We start from the raw sequence: 16688 nt of genomic DNA on the forward strand, positions 1-16688 counted from the left end.
TAGTCTATAAGATAGACCACGGGGGAAAATACATCCTCATTGTCATCTATACATCCACGAGAGCAGATTGCAGAGCGAAAATAGAGCAGCAGCAGTCAGCAGCGATGTCTTTCATTCATAGATTCGACCGCATTCGCCGATTTCAGAGGCCAGCAGAGGCAGGAGAGCTGGTAAGTACCACTAAACCTCCTCGTACTTTGACGCATTTAATTTTGTCATTAATGCATGGTAGGTAGAGCAATAAATGCACTTAGACTAGGGTTCAAAAAATGTCCAAAAACGTCCAGGCGCGTCTGCGTTGGTGCCAGGCGCGTCTGTGCTCGCGAGGCGCGTCTGTGTTTGTGCCAGGCGCATCTGCGTTTGAACCCGCATCTGTGTCAAATGCGGCCGCGTTTGTGATGGTCAGTCACGTCTGTGCCAAGAAGGCACGTCTGTGTCGCCCAGGCATGTCTGTGCAGAGCATAGGCATGTCTGTGTTTTTCAGGCACGTCTGTGTTTTCCAGGCGCATCTATGCAGTTTTCAAGCGCGTTTATGTCAGGTAAGCGCGTTTGTGTCAAAAAAATGTGAAGTTGCATCTTCTAGGTCAAATCGACAGTTCTGTGATGAACATATGCTGTCGATTGGATAAGCTGCTGAGAGGATACACTCAAGCAGGTCCTCTAAGAAGACTAGGATAGATCAAGGCACTTTGTGATGAACAAGGAGTACCAAGATATAGTACTTTGTGATGAACAGGGAGTACTAAAATATGAGCAGCACTTTGTGATGAACAGTGAGTGCAAATGTGAGCAGCACTTTGTGATGAACAGGGAGTGCCAAACACGTAGTACTTTGTGATGAACAGGGAGTACCACTAGGATAGAAGCAACACTTTGTGATGAACAGTGAGTGTCACGAGGATAGATAGAAACACTTTGTGATGAACAGTGAGTGTGACTAGGATAGAATGCCATATGCATTTAGATAAAAAGTAACATTTTGTGATAAACAGGGAATGCCACTATGACTGACATGAGTGATTTGCTTGACTGCAGGAGTATTTGCCGATGCTGAGTCACGAGGGAGATTCCTGTCTACTCAGAGGTTGCGACCTGAGTTGTCCTTCGAGGACCGAGCGGCTATTGAGGAGATGGGATTGAGACACGTTCTGTATGTGCCTGAGTTTCGGGCGAACATGGGACTGTTGACTGCGTTGGCGGAGAGATGGCACTCCGAGACCTGTACTTTTCATTTGCCGATGGGTGAGATGACAGTCACCCTTGAGGATGTATATAGAATACTGAGGATACCGATCGATGGGGAGCTGATCCCATATGATCGAGATAGAGACAGGGAGGCCCTGAGACGAGTATTCCAGGACCTAGGACTGGAGATGAGGGCAGGACACGTGGCGTGGGACACCATGACAGCCACAGGGCTAGCGCTGCCAGCAGTGGTAGGAGGAGCGATCAGTGAGTTCCTGTGTCCAGATAGGGCGACACGAGGGTTGGTTGTGGGTTGGGGAGGAGCACTGGAGACACTGGTGATGCAGCACACTAGATATGCTTGGGGACCATGTGTGTTGGCACACGTCTATTATGAGCTGCATCAGTTCGTGTACCACGGATTAGTGGGATTGGGCTGCGGGGTGACATTGCTGCAGGTATGGGCTTACGAGCATCTGCCAGTGACGAGGCCGATACACTTCAGAGGCAGGGGACATGGACGCATCTTTGTGCACTTGTATGATATGATCACGTCGCAGCCACGGATTGGCAGGTTGGAGCACTGGCGACGGGTGATAGATGATATTGATGTGGTCATATGGAGGCCATATCTGGGATGCGAGCAGTGGGAGGACGATGCAGTTGAGCTCCCTTACACCTTCCGGAGCAGGTATCTGATTGGGCGGACGCCCTATGTGCTGGAGAGACAGCTAGTGGATAGGGTTGGCCAACAGTTTGGCAGGATTCAAAGGATGCCAGGGGCTCAGGCCTGTATACACAAACTATCAGAGATCAGGCACAGTTTGGGCCCTTGCTATCATATGATCAGATAGTGACATCGCTGGTAGAGATGATGCCCCTACCCTGGGACATGTGGCCAGAGATTGAGGATGCCGACATGGATGCTGAGTACACAACATACTGGGCAGAGCATCCCTTCCCACGGTTGACAGATCCGAGAGAGCCATTGGATGGAGATGGGGGTGGAGAGGATGATGATGGTGGAGGTGATGGGGGCAGAGGCCGACAGAGGAGGAGGGGAGCAGTTGGAGAGAGGAGGGTTGCACCTCGGAGGGAGGGTGGTGAGGAGAGACAGGCTCGGGCGGTGAGGGGTCGCGGTGGATTGCCACTATAGGTGCCAGCAGCACAGGGTCCCAGACAGATATAGGTACAGGGATAGGGACAGAGACAGGTACTAGTACAGGCACCAGTAAAGGTACAGGGGCAGGCACAGGGGCAGGCACCCGTACAGGGGGAGCCATAGGCAGAGGCGGAGGGGGCTGACCCAGAGGAGGATGAGTAGATAGAGCTGAGGGAGATTTGCCAGGGCCAGGTAGATGAGATCCAGGAGTTGAGAGGGAGAGGGATCAGCTTAGGAGGAGGCTCAGAGATACTGAGCAGGAGCATGATCAGGTTATTCAGCGTTATACAGAGGCTGAGACAGAACTGAGGGCGGGGAGACAGGCAGCGGAGGACACAGGGGCAGAATATGCTTATGTCCTGTGAGCAGGGGAGGAGATTGCCTACTGGCGAGATCTCTACTATGGTGCAGTGCCAACAGATCAGCGGGCGAGGAGCTTCCAGATACCGTCGCGTACAACGACAGCTACGAGAAGGAGCCGAAGGCGACAGGAATCGAGTGGTGGGGTTATGGGTCCTCCACCACCACCAGATAGAGGGGACAGGCAGGATGATCCTGGGGCGGGTCCTTTAGGGGCTCAGATTCCATCGAGGCCAGGCGGCTCCGAGGGAGGGAGTTCATCATAGCCGTAGAGGGCTCCCTATGTATCAGTTTTGTACCATTTTTGTATTGTAGATACCTGCAGGTGCTTTTGTAGCCATATGATTTTGACATCATTGTATCATGACACTTTTATGATTATATATATGAGATGATTCATCTTTGTGGCAGCTATATGCATGTGTACCTATGTGATGAGATGTTCTTATGTGATGCTTATGATATGGATGCAAATATGTACATGATGCAATGCAATATTTTTTTTTGTTCTTTTATGTTTTATATGTTATGCCAATGCAAACGTGAATGTATGTAATGCAAATGAATATGATAATGCAAATGTAAATTGTGCTAACAGGTGTTATGTGCAGGATGTGATGCAGTTGTGATATCTATATGTATGTATGAAATGCTTATATGTGGTAATGCAGGTGCAACTACATGAAATGCAAATGTTTTTGGCATGTCATTATACTCAGTCATGTGATAGCAGGCTATGCGGACTCAAGAAGGATGATGGAAGTCAATCAAGAAAGGGGGATGGAAGACAGAAGATATGAAAGTGAAAGAGCTTCTTGTGCGTTATCATCATTGAGCTTTATTATGGCAAGTAGGTTATGATAATCGAGACATATGTTCGACCCAGAAAGTCATTGTACCTGTTTGCATGGAGATAAGACAGTCACAAACAAGGAATGCCCCAGTTCATACTAGACTCACAGTGTCCTCATATCCTTGGACAAGTCATAGCATTACTAAGAGACAATCCACAAATAGAAAAAGAAAATAGGTGACGATACCCCATCCTCGCCTTTCTAGTCAAAGACATCCTGGAGATAGCATCTCTAGTCAAAGACATCCCAGAAAAGCTAAAAGACATGTCACCGAAAAAAGAAGATGAAATCAAAAGAAAACCAAGACTCGACACCAACATCCACTGTAGTCCTCAAGTTTAGTGTCTCTTGTCACTTGTATAAGTCTTATTTGATTGTGGTCACAATGTTTACTTTCACAGAAAGGATAGATAGCACTGAACCATATGTTGTCTAAGTCTGTTGAAAGATTTGATTTGTTGAAGCCCATTGTTGTTGTTGTGTCTCATCTGAAACTGACTGAATCCATGAAACTGATACTTTATTGCGGAGAAAGCGAAACTTTATTGCGGATTTGCGATGCAAATGTTGCTTTATTGCGGATTGGTGCGCGGATAGACTGAAGGAAGCTGGAAGAAATTGTACTCCTCAAAACATGTGATGTTCTCAGTTCCACACCCATTACTAGATGTAGGATTTTGCCTTAGCCACATATAGGATCTGATTTATTATGGATGGAAAGGGATGAAAAGGGAGGTTTATTATGAATTGCTAACCAATCTTAGGGAGATCAATAACAAGCCATGATGGGAATGGGTAAGTTTATTATGAATGAATTGGTCGTGAGTGTGTGCAAAGTGAAAGGATGACAGAGAATCCTGAAGGAGGGAGGAGCAATGTCTCTACACATGGCGCTGGTGACCCAGTTTTCACCATGGTACTTGCCCAGGGCGCCATCGAATTGGTTTTCACCGTTGGACGAAATTATTTCTCTTTACTTTTTTGATTTTTCAATGTTTTTGTGTCACAAGGCGCCTGTTTGCCAGGTTTTCACCAAGTAACGATTTTTTTTTTGTTTTATAATTTTTTTTGTATTTTTGAAATTTTTGAATTTTTTTGTATTTTTGAATTAGGATATTTCGAAGAGCTATATGTAGAACCTGCGAAGGTGCATGTTGTTGATAGGATCCTCCAAAGGTTCACCTTCTGTAGTTGAGAGCTGATATGCACCAGATCCATATGCTGCTGTAATAATGTAGGGACCAAGCCAGTTTGGTTCGAACTTACCCTTCTTCTCTTTGTCTTGTTGATTTTTAGGATTTTCTCTGAGAACTAAGTCCCCTACCTCAAATGTGTGAGGCTTGACCTTGTGATTGTAGCTGCGACTCATTCGTTGTTGGTAAGCCTTGAGATGACTAAAAGCAGTTTGTCTTCGTTCATCCAATAGTTCCAGCTCTTGTAAGCGAGAGACCCTATAGTCTTCATCACTGATGATGTTTTGCAAAGAAACTCGTAAAGAGGGTAGCTCGACCTCAATAGGCAAGATGGCTTTAGTACCATAGACAAGTGAATAGGGTGTAGCTCCTATAGGTGTGCAGACACTTGTGCGATAGGCCCAAAGTGCAGGATTAAGTTGGATATGCCAATTACGACTAGCATCATCGACTGTCTTCTTAAGGATTTTAAGGATTGTTTTATTAGACGCCTCAGCTTGGCCATTACCTTGGGGGTAATATGGTGTGGAGAAACGATGGGAGATATGGAAGCGGTCACAAAGTTCATGAACATCCTGATTTTTGAAGGGACGCCCTTTATCAGTGATAATGGAAACAGGAATACTGTATCAGCAAATGATATAGTTAAGAATGAATGTAGCAATCTGTTTTCCAGTAACTTGTGTGAGAGGCACGACTTCAATCCATTTTGTAAAATACTCTGTGGCAATGATAATGAATTTATGACCATTGGAAGAAGGAGGGTGAATCTTGCCTATGAGATCGAGTCCCCACTGACAAAAGGGCTAAGGAAACACAATTGGTTGAAGTTCTTGTGCTGGCGCATGTATGAGGTCTCCATGAATTTGACATTGCTTACATTTATTGACAAACTGATATGAGTCTTTCTCCATATTGGGCCAATAATATCCAGTCTTGATGAGTTTCTTGGCCAAGGTAGGACCACTAGCATGTGGACCACATATCCCTTCATGCACTTCCCATAATGCAATCTGAGCTTCGTCGCTTTCTAAACATCTAAGAAGAGTGCCATCTAGACCTTGCCGGTATAGGATATCAGCTAAAATGACATATCGAGAGGATTGTCGAATGAAAGTGCGACGTTGGTTATTTGATAGAGCAGGAGGTAAAGTATTGTCACGTAGGTATGTGAAAATGGAACCATATAATTGGGATTCGGGACCAACAACGCATATCGTCTCAATAGGCATGATCTCATATGAAGGGACCAAAAGGTTATCCACCAAGAACTCATAGCGGGTCTCATTTGGAGGTAAATCAATCAGGGAAGCAATTGTAGCCATGGCATCTGCGACACGATTCTGCTCTCTTGGTATCTGCTCAAAGTCTATCTTTGTAAAGTGTTGTTTTAGGTCATCCACCATTTGTTTATAAGGCATTAATTTCTCATCTTTTGTTTGGTAATCATCAGTTGCTTGACGGATGACAAGTTGGGAGTCCCCAAAAACACGAAGTTCCTGGATCTTCCATTGAACTGCAATTCGTAATCCTGTTGTTAATGCCTCATATTCCGCTATATTGTTAGTGCAAGGAAATGATAAGCGGTATGATTTTGGTATAGAATCCCCTTGAAGAGTTATAAAGAGGATGCCAGCTCCTGCCCCATGCTGTGTGTATGAGTCGTCGAAGTATAGTTGCCATGGCTTGGCATGTGACATTGTCAAAATGGATTCGTTTGGAAATTCTGAACTTAGAGGAACATCATCTATCATGGGAGCATCTGCTAATTGATCTGCGATGACTTGTCCTTTTATTGCTTTTCTATCTACATACTCGATGCCGAATTCACTTAGGATCATTACCCATTTGGTCAGTCGCCCAGTAAGTGTTGCCTTATTGAGAGGGTATTTCAATGGGTCTATCCTTGCAACTAACTTAGTCTTATGAGTAAGCATGTAATGTCGTAATTTCTGTGAAGCAAAGACCACAACGAGACATGCACGCTCAATTGGTGTGTAGTTTAGCTCATATCCCACCAATGTGCGACTGGTATAATATACTGCTTTTTCCTTGCCCTCAGCAATTTGTTGCGCTAAGAGTGCCCCCAATGCTGTTGGAGTAGCTGAAATGTATAATAACAGTGGTTGATTTGGAACTGGTGGCATCAGAACTGGCGGATTTAGAAGATAATCTTTGAGGGTCTGGAAAGCCTGTTGATAGTTATAATGCCATTTGAATTTGATGTTTTTATGTAGCAGGTGCTAAAAAGGATTACACTTATCTGCCAGTTGTGCGATGAATCTTCGGATGGACTGGAGTCTGCCTTGTAAGGATCGAAGTTGACTGATATTTCTTGGTGGTTGCATTTCCAAGATGGATTGACTTTTGCTGGATCAGCTTCAATTCCCCTTTTGGATACAATGAATCTTAGGAGCTTCCCGGAGGTTACTCCAAAGACACATTTCTCGAGGTTTAATCTTACTTTGCATTTTTCCAACTGATCAAAGATGATTGAAAGTATGTCCAAATGTGTATTTCTGTCTATTGATTTGCCCAAGAGGTCGTCAAGATAATCTTCCACGGTTACGTGCATGAGATCATGAAAGATAGTAGTCATGGCTCTTTGATATGTTGCACCTGCATTCTTTAGCCCGAAAGGCATGACATTCCAGTAGAAAGTTCCCCACGGACAAGTAAATGATGTTTTATGTTGATCCTCGGGTGTGATTCTTATTTGATTATAACCAGAGAATCCATCCATCAATGATAACATTTCATGACCTGCTGTGAGATCAACAATCAAGTCAATATTTGGTAATGGGAAGTCATCCTTTGGACAAGCTTTGTTGATGTCTCTGAAATCTGTGCAAATTCTGATGCTGCGATCTGGTTTACTGACAGGCACTAAGTTGGAGATCCATTCAGGATAATCGATTGGGCGTATGAATCCGACATCCAATAACTTCTCAAGTTCTGCTTTGACTAGTAATGCCACTTGTGGATGCATTTTTCTTAATTTTTGTTTTACTGGTTTTGCCCCCAGTTTGACTGTCAAATGATACATTACCAAATCCGGATCTAATCCAGGCATATCAGCGTATGACCAGGCAAAGTTGATTTGTCGTTCTTTGAAGAAACTTATAAGTTTTGACCTTTCGAACTCTGTCAGTGATTGAGCTAGGAATATGTTGTGTGGAACCTCTTCTGTACCAATGTTTGTTTTGATAGTCTCCTCTACCAACAACGATGACTTTTCCTCATATGATGCTAGGAGAATGTCGAGCCTTCCATCTTCGGGTGCCTTAGAGAGCTTTTCGCCCTTAGATACGTCCTTTCTTTTTACTTTTTTGGGGTCAGACAGCGCCACAGTGTGGTTTTCGCCATAAGACCCTTGATTTGTTCTTATTTTTACATTTTTGCGACTGGAAGGTTCGACACCCTCACCAAAATATGCCACGCTATTGAGTTCTATAGCGTATCCCACTTTATGGTCCCCAGGAGGAAGATCATCTCATATGCCCAAATAGTCAATAAAAGCTTCATCATTTTGGAATGTGTCAAACTGTGTAGGTCCTTCATGATCCCAGTCAATGAGTTGGTGGTGAACAAGGGGAAGGTCGTTAATGTCTTCAAAGTTAGCGGAGCTAAGAGTAAAGATGTAGTTATATTCGGGTATGTCAAGGTAATTATCGAGGTCATCGATGGCACTCTCCTCATCAGTCTCGATCACGAACGAATCCAAATTATCATCACTAGTAGTGCATTCTGGGACAGGTGTTCTCATCCTATGTGATTTCAACCTAGAACCTAGAGACAAGGACTGTGTAGACTCCTCATGGGTTGTTTCTTGACCAACTCTGAACTTGTTATAAAATTCCTCTTCTTCTATGGGTTCATCTGGCTCTCTGAATATCTCAGTGAGCTCGTAGTCACTGGAAGACTTGTCTGAACCCCATTCCCATTCGTTAGAATTTGTGGAATAGCGATCCTCTTGTTACATTTTGGTAGCTTTGATTTGCAAGGCTTCTTCTGTCCTTTGGGTGTGGACCTTAGGAGTTAAGAAACCAAGTCCTTTCAAGCGTTCCTTCTTGAAAGTCAATTCAGGTTGTAAAGGTTCAATGATGCCTTCCTTTCGTAACCCCAGAGGGATTTTTCCATCATACCCGAATTTTTGTAGAATTTTGAAGCCTTTTCCATATTTCTCACATGGTAGATTGATATGATCTTGTGTTTCCTCTTCATTGTCTCTGAAAAGAATTTGGTATAAATCTTCCTCTTCTAGTTCACCCCATCTTTGAAAGGTAGTAGGGTCCCATTTGAGCATCATGATGGAGATTTGCTTGTTAGGATGTTGTCTTCCATATTCTTTTGGGGAACTCATGACTTGTCGTAAGTACATGGTCTGATTTAAAGTATATTCCCCCATGCCCTTGTCTTGAAACTTGCCTTTAAGCTCACCTTGTTTTGATGTCGAAGGTTTTAATGACTCAGGATCAATGTATGCCGAGGAAGGAACAGCCTCACGATTACTGGGAATGATGGTCTCAGTCTTTGATTTCAGGTTATTGCAGTATATGAATGGATTTGGATCACCGTTAACTGTTACTTCCACGCCATTATGAGGAAACTTAATGCATTGGTGATATGTGGATGGGACTGCCCTCATTTCATGGATCCAAGGGCGTCTTAGCAATATGTTATAAGTGAGATTTAAATCCAGGATTTGACAAACCACATCCTTTGTAATTGGCCCAACTCTGAGAGGTAAGGTAATTGTGCCCTTGGATGAACGCTCTTCATCGACATATGCCTTGATGGTGATTTTGTTTGTAGAATTCACAGCTTTATTAGAATATCCTAATTGTGTAATAGTGCTTAATGTGCAAATTTTTATACCTGTTCCTCCATCTATCAAGACTCTTTTTATTCGATGTTTGTGTATGAAGGCTTCAATGTGTGATGGTGCATTATGTGGCTGACTTACAGAGGTGTCATCGGCTTTTGTGAAAGTAAGGGACTGTGGAATGGAAAGGTATCCCACCATGGCTTGAAATTGGTCCACGTTCAAATCAGTAGGAACGACAGCGTCTCTCAAGATTTTGTCAAGAATGGCTTTATGTGCGGGAGATATGCGTAATAGCTCAAGGATGGAGATGAGCGCGGGTGTCTTCCCTAGTTGTTCTACAAGGTCATACTCAGATTTGGTTGATGACAAAGTGGTGTTTTTAGCTGGAGCACCTTGCAAAGTGATTTTACCTCGACGGGTTGTAACATGACATTCAAAGGTAGGTTCGGAAGAAGATCCAATGCCTTTTAAGACAATGTTGGGTCTCTGGGTAGAATTCTCAGGGTTTTTGTCCTTGATGATAATGGTAGAGATGTAATTGTCCATCGAGATGTGATTGATAGTTGAATCATAGTTGTAAGATGCTCTGGTATAGTTGGTTTGATCCTCTGTGGCTTTAGCTTTTCCCTTGTCATGTTTTGGGAATGGTTCCTTAAACATCTCATGTTCTTGATTAGACGAATGTCCCTCAATCTCAATGTCACCTCTATCAATGAGATCTTGTATGATGTTCTTCAGTCGATGACAATTTCCTGTCTTATGACCCTTGCTCTTATGAAATTCACAATACTCATCATCATTCCACCAATTTGGTTTAACCTTTGGTTCATATGGAGGAAAATCTGGAACTGTGATTACCTTGTTTGCCACAAGCTTCTTGAAAACTGACTCAAGTGGTTCTCCTAATGGAGTGTACTTCCTTCGTGATCTGGAAGTTGTTTGAGTATTCACTTGATTGTTTGTAGAACTTGATCCCGAAAAGATGAATTTGGGTCGCATTGTGTTGGCATCAACAACACCATCATTGACTGTGTTCTTATTTTTATTCCAAAATCTTGGCTTGTCTTTTCCTTTAAAGTCATCTTTGTTTTCCTTGAATATCTTGATGACTCCTTGTTCAATTAGGACCTTTTCTGTTGCTAAGCCTTTTTCAATAACGTGCTTGAAGGTGGACAAGCAAGCTTTCCTAAGATCATAGCCAATGTCTTTGTTAACATTCTGGGTGAACATTTCTACCATTTGTTTTTGTGGAATTTCACAAGAGCATTTGCTTGCTAGATTTCTCCATCTTTGTAAGAATGATGCAAAAGATTCTCCCTCTTTTTGCTTAGTGTTGCACAAAGTAGTGACTGATATGTCTGTCTCTATGTTGTAGGAGAAATGTTGGATAAATGCCTCTGCTAGATCACCCCATGACTTAATACCAGGTGGAAGTTGGGAGAACCATTCCATAGCTTGATCACCTAAGCTCTGTGGGAATAATCTCATCAAATATGTCTCTTCTGCTGCTATCTCAATGCAAGCTATGAAAAAATGTCTTATGTGTGCCTTAGGATCTCCTTTTCCTCTATACTTATCAAATTTAGGCGTCACAAAGTGTGTAGGAAAAGGAGGCATTGGAATGCTCTTGTCAAATGGATAAGGACATATGTCTCTCATTGTGTATGTTGGCTTTGGTGTATTTATGTCCTCCATTTTCTTTTGTAAGTCCCTGATTTGTTGCTCCAAATTGTTCTTAGGTGGAGATTGACTTCTTGGACCATACCCCATGCTTGAGGCACCAATTGGAGGAGGAGCATGTTGCATATATGGATGATATTGATCATACACATGTTCATATGGAGGAGGTCTATAGTGATGCTGCATATATGGACCACTTGGTATAGATTCATGTTGAGGAACACCATATTTATTTTGTGCATATATACCATACTCTACAAGCATGTCATGTTCTAATGTATTGCCCCTAAATTTGACGCGGGGTTTCCTTGTGTCCAGATTTTGAGTATGCCTTTGAATATCCAATTGCTTTGGTGGTTGATCCTTAGCATTGCTATGTGATTGAGCACATTTCTCTCCATAAGACTTCCATAATGGTCTGTGAAGGTGAGTGTCATATGTTTGACCATGTGTATGTGGGACCTCTGGTTTTTGAAGCAAAGCTGATGGTGATTCAGGTACCATATGTGGTCCTCTATTTCCTCCACTATTAGGTCTCCTTTGATCCATGTTGGAGTGAGGTTGTTGCAAAGGTCGATTTTCCATTATTTGAGACATGCCAAAATCATGAGGTATCTTGGCTCCACTTTGTGCCATCATTTGTAAAAAGTATTGTCTATCCCTCCTCATTATTTCCTCAACCAATCGATTGAAATGGGGATTCATAATGGATTCTTCCACATCTGTTGAATGTACGGAAAAGTTGTCCATATTGTCATTGTGTGTAGCATTGTTGTTTGTAGTGTCCATGTTCTCAATATTTGGAATGTTTCTATAGGTATCCATGTCAGGTAACGTAGTATGATCAGAATTGAAAAAGATATCATTCTCATACTCATAAGAACTCATGTTTGTGGACTCTTGAGCCTCTTTAGTTTCTCTCCTAGATTTTTGAAGATGGGTTTCAACCATGAACTAGGTATTGACCAAGATGTGTGAGACTAGATGAAAATGGAAAAAGTATGGAAGACCAAGAGTTGGCTGGAATGTAAATGAATCTGAGGTGTACTTGCAATGTCCAAAGTGTAAGACCAAGTATGTATGTAGTAGAGTAGGTGTGACTTCCAAAGAGAGGATAGTTTCTCTTGATGAGGTAAGTTGACCTTGACTCTAAGTAAGACCAAATGAGACCCAAAGGTAAGAAACCTTGATGAGGGACCACTTAGCAAAGTGTTGTTGTATGTAGTGTGTTGACAAAGTATGATGAGGACAAGCAAGTGACCTTTTGACTCAAGTTTAGACAAATGTGAATGCAATGTAAGGTGTAAAGCAATGATGGATTTTGTGAGACCCAAAGACAGGTTGAATGCTAAATGAAACCCTGGAGAAATGACCTAGGAAGCTCAAGAATTCCGAAACTGACTGTGTTTGTTTGCTGGACTGCAACAGTTTTTCAATTCTGGACACAGACGCGGTTTCCTGACGCAAAGGCGGCTCTGTTTAACAAATACGCGTTCCTGAGATTTTTTTTTTTGCAAAGTGTGATGTTGACTATTGGAACACATACGCGTTTCTGCCCTTCACAGACGCGGTTATACCACACAGACGCTATTATGTCTGACACAGACGCGTTTCTGTAAAATTTGTGCAATTTTTTCCAATCTGTGAAGTCGTTTTGTTGTGATCAAATCTGACTGTTTGACTGTTTTTCGTGACAAGAGGACACAATGTTGATGAGGACTCAATGTTTGCAAGTGTCTAGACTCAAAATGACTCCAAGAAAAGTGTGTTGTTTGATGTAAAAATGTTTTGCATACACTTGAAGACACAAAAGACACAATGTTTTGCTGTTTGGTCTTGAATGTTTTGAATGTTAAAATAAGTCAAGCACAATTCTTATGGCTGGCCAAGACAATAGTTGTTGATCCCAGATGGGGTTTTACCCCCGAGGCTACGCTATTCAGAGTGGATACTTAGATGCTTGACCTCACTGGCTCCACCCTCGACACTCACTTCTCAGGTCAGCCAAGCATCAGTCCCCATGAAAACTCCCTGTGGCGAACTTTGTATCTCTACTAAGAACCGTATGTGTGTGGGCCGCTACCAGAGGTTCGCCCTCTTGCCCCAACAACTAGAAGGATTTGGGCTTCTAAAACAAAAAGGTGCTAGTAAGGGCATCTACTCGTGTGGCCATACATGCGGCACTTTCAGCTCTATAAATACAGAAGGCTCCCAGCCGGTAGGGGTTACGCCCTACAATTGATCAAATAAATTTGATCAAACGAGTTTATGGGGAGACATAGTGTCGATATGAACTAATCAGCACACGTTATTCATAGTTTTCACCATGAATACATTTGTTTATAGTGGTTCGGAAGAGGTGGTTTTCCTCGCTCCCACTTGGGTCGTTCTCTTCTCACTAGTAGTCCTAATGACCACACGGGAAGACATGCCCTCTAAAGATTAAACAAAAAGAGCCTATTGCTCAAGACACAAAAGACAATGATTCAATTTTAGTGCACCAATTGAAGTGTTTGCTAGTCTATGAAAACAAGGCACACAATAAAAATCCAAAAAACCCTTGCCAAGGACCTGCAACAAAGAGTTGTTAGTAGTTTGGATTGTTTCAAATGATCACCCCTTCTTGCAAGCACACAAGTTAGGTAAATTTTAAACCCAAAAGACTTTGTGAAAATAGGGGCCTTCAACCAAACGATTTAGCTTTCAAGACAAGCTGCAACAATTTCGTTAGCTAGATCTGGAAATGTTAGTTCAAAATAAATCAGATCTGAAACCCTAAATGCAAAATCCGAAAACTGAATCAATAAAAACCCAAAATTTTGAAACTAGTGAACACAGACATGACTTCGTGACACAGACGCGACTACAGAACGCAAACGCATCTTCTGGACACAGACGCGGCTAAAAACATCACAAATGCGACTTTAAAACACAACCGCGCTTTCCTGGAACCTGCAAAATAAAATATTGCCAATAACACAGATGCGATTCCAAATGTCACAGATGCGCCAGAAAATAAAAAACGCGATCCGAAAGTGCGCAAACACGGAAATATCAATATGCTGCCGAAAACGTCAGATCTGCAACTTCAAAATACAAAATCTGCAACAAGATGTTAAATGCAAAAAGGGACAAGAGTCCCACCGGGCGTGCCAAAATGTATATGGTGAAAATGGATAACAATAATAACAATATTGAAAGGCTAAATGAATTCAACCACAAAACCCTAGCCTAACAACAACAAAGATCCACCATAACATATGAAGATTACCTAAGACAATGCAAATCAAATAAAATCACAAAGATTATACCATCACATGTCCAATAGGGTTTGGATCTCCATTCTTCCTATCTCCATTGATCTTGCTTGATATATTTGCTCTCAGATTTTATGTGCACAAGAGCTCAACAAAGAACGGAATGTGGTTGCAAGTAGGATCGTAGTGTAGTCAATTACATAAAATGATTAGGATGAATGATTAGGGTTTGATTGATTAGGATGAATCATTAGGATGAATGATTAGGATGAATCATTAGGATGAATGATTATGAAGGAAGCATCTCCTTATATAGAAGACACTATATGAAATGGAGGGATAAGATTGAGAGGTGTAAAAGGAGGTCGGCTATGATTAGAGGGTAGGTAAAAGAAATAATAAAATAATGAAAGGGGTAGGTAGTGTATGAATTAAGAGATGAATGACATGTGTCATGGGTAGAAAAGGCTAATGAATTAAGTAAATAAATAAATATTTGTTTAATTAATAGAAGAAGTGGGATAATTAAATAAATAAAATATTTATTTAATTTAGAAAAATGATAATTTAAATAAATAAATGTATTTTTTTAAATGAGAAATAAGGCTAGAAGAGAATAAATGAATTAATTAAATAAATAAGGATTTATTTAATTAATAGAAGAATTAAGCTTAGATAATTAAATAAATAAAATATTTATTTAATTAGACATGACAATTTTAGGTGTCTACAAGCCTTATCCTAATTTCCATTTATACTTATTTCCACAAATTTACCCTATTAATCCAACATCATACACCCGAACTTGATCCAAAGATTTGTCTTTCTTTATTTGTAATCCATTTCACGAAGCTCAACTTTGATCATGACCTACATGAGATGGAGCATATAATTCATTTTCTCAAGTTCAGAATTGCTCACTTTCAACTTTTCTTCTAGTCACTAGGAGTTGACTTGGCACATGTTTGTGTAACTATGTGTTAAGTCTTGGTATTTTAAGACATTCATTTATGCAATATGAGGATTATCCTAGAACATATAAACGTGAGAAAATTACAAGGAGAAACCATTATATAAATACTTCAATTTGGAGCATAAAATGAAGACATATGTAGTAAAATAAACATATAGGCCACTGCATGCTTGCTTGAATTCCAAATTTTTACTAAGGTTGTAAAGTTAATGTAACAAGATGGTTGATCAACAAGAACTTGACCTTGAAATTTGACAACTTCTCTTGAGAATTTTTTTATTACTACATGTCCTTGCAATAATTTTTAAATATTATAGATGAGAGTGAAACATGTTTTAAAATTATATAGTCTCATAAATCAATCTTATGAATTACAAGTCAATTTTGTGTATTAGATCACTTCTATACCACTCAAATCAACACAAAAATAAATAAAACCTACAAAAAATTTAAGACAATAAATATACCAACAATATCAATTTATAAATTATTAGTAATAAAATTGATATTACATCATTATTCAATTTATCATTTACTATGATGACATAAAACCTACTTTTCTATCTTGTTTAAACTAATGTGTGTAATAAATAGAGAAATCAAATCAATCCCTCCTTGTTGATAGACTAGAATTAACTCAACATTCTTAATATTTGTAAGCATGGATAATAGTTAAATAAGATAAACAATCCATAACCTATTATAATTTATTTCATATCCTTTACATTTATAAACATGATCAGTGTCACCAATTTTTAACCATTCACTTTTTTTTTTTTTTTTTTCATTTTTCAAGTGTCTTCCATCATTCTTTCTTTATTTATTAATAATGATATCTCTATATTTATAGCTAACTAGCTATCTTCACAATAAGGAAAGATGAATTATATGCACTTGTATACTTATTTATTATATATTTTAGCTAAAATATATTATATATTTTAGTTAAAATATATTATATATTTTGTTCAATGTATCAGTATAATTATGACTTTATTACACATTTGTTAATAACATGTCAATTATCATTTCCCTTCTTCTTTTTAGTCATAGTCTGATGTGCAACTATTCATTTTATGCCTCTTACTTCTCTCTTCTATTTTTATTTTGATGATGGATCAGAGGTGCTGTGCGATCCCAATCGTTGATGATAAAACTAACATTCAATCTAACCCAAAAGCTAATATCATGAATTG

The sequence above is a fragment of the Cryptomeria japonica genome, chromosome 5, assembly GCF_030272615.1.
Source record: "Cryptomeria japonica chromosome 5, Sugi_1.0, whole genome shotgun sequence".
In the NCBI taxonomy this organism is placed as follows: domain Eukaryota; kingdom Viridiplantae; phylum Streptophyta; class Pinopsida; order Cupressales; family Cupressaceae; genus Cryptomeria; species Cryptomeria japonica.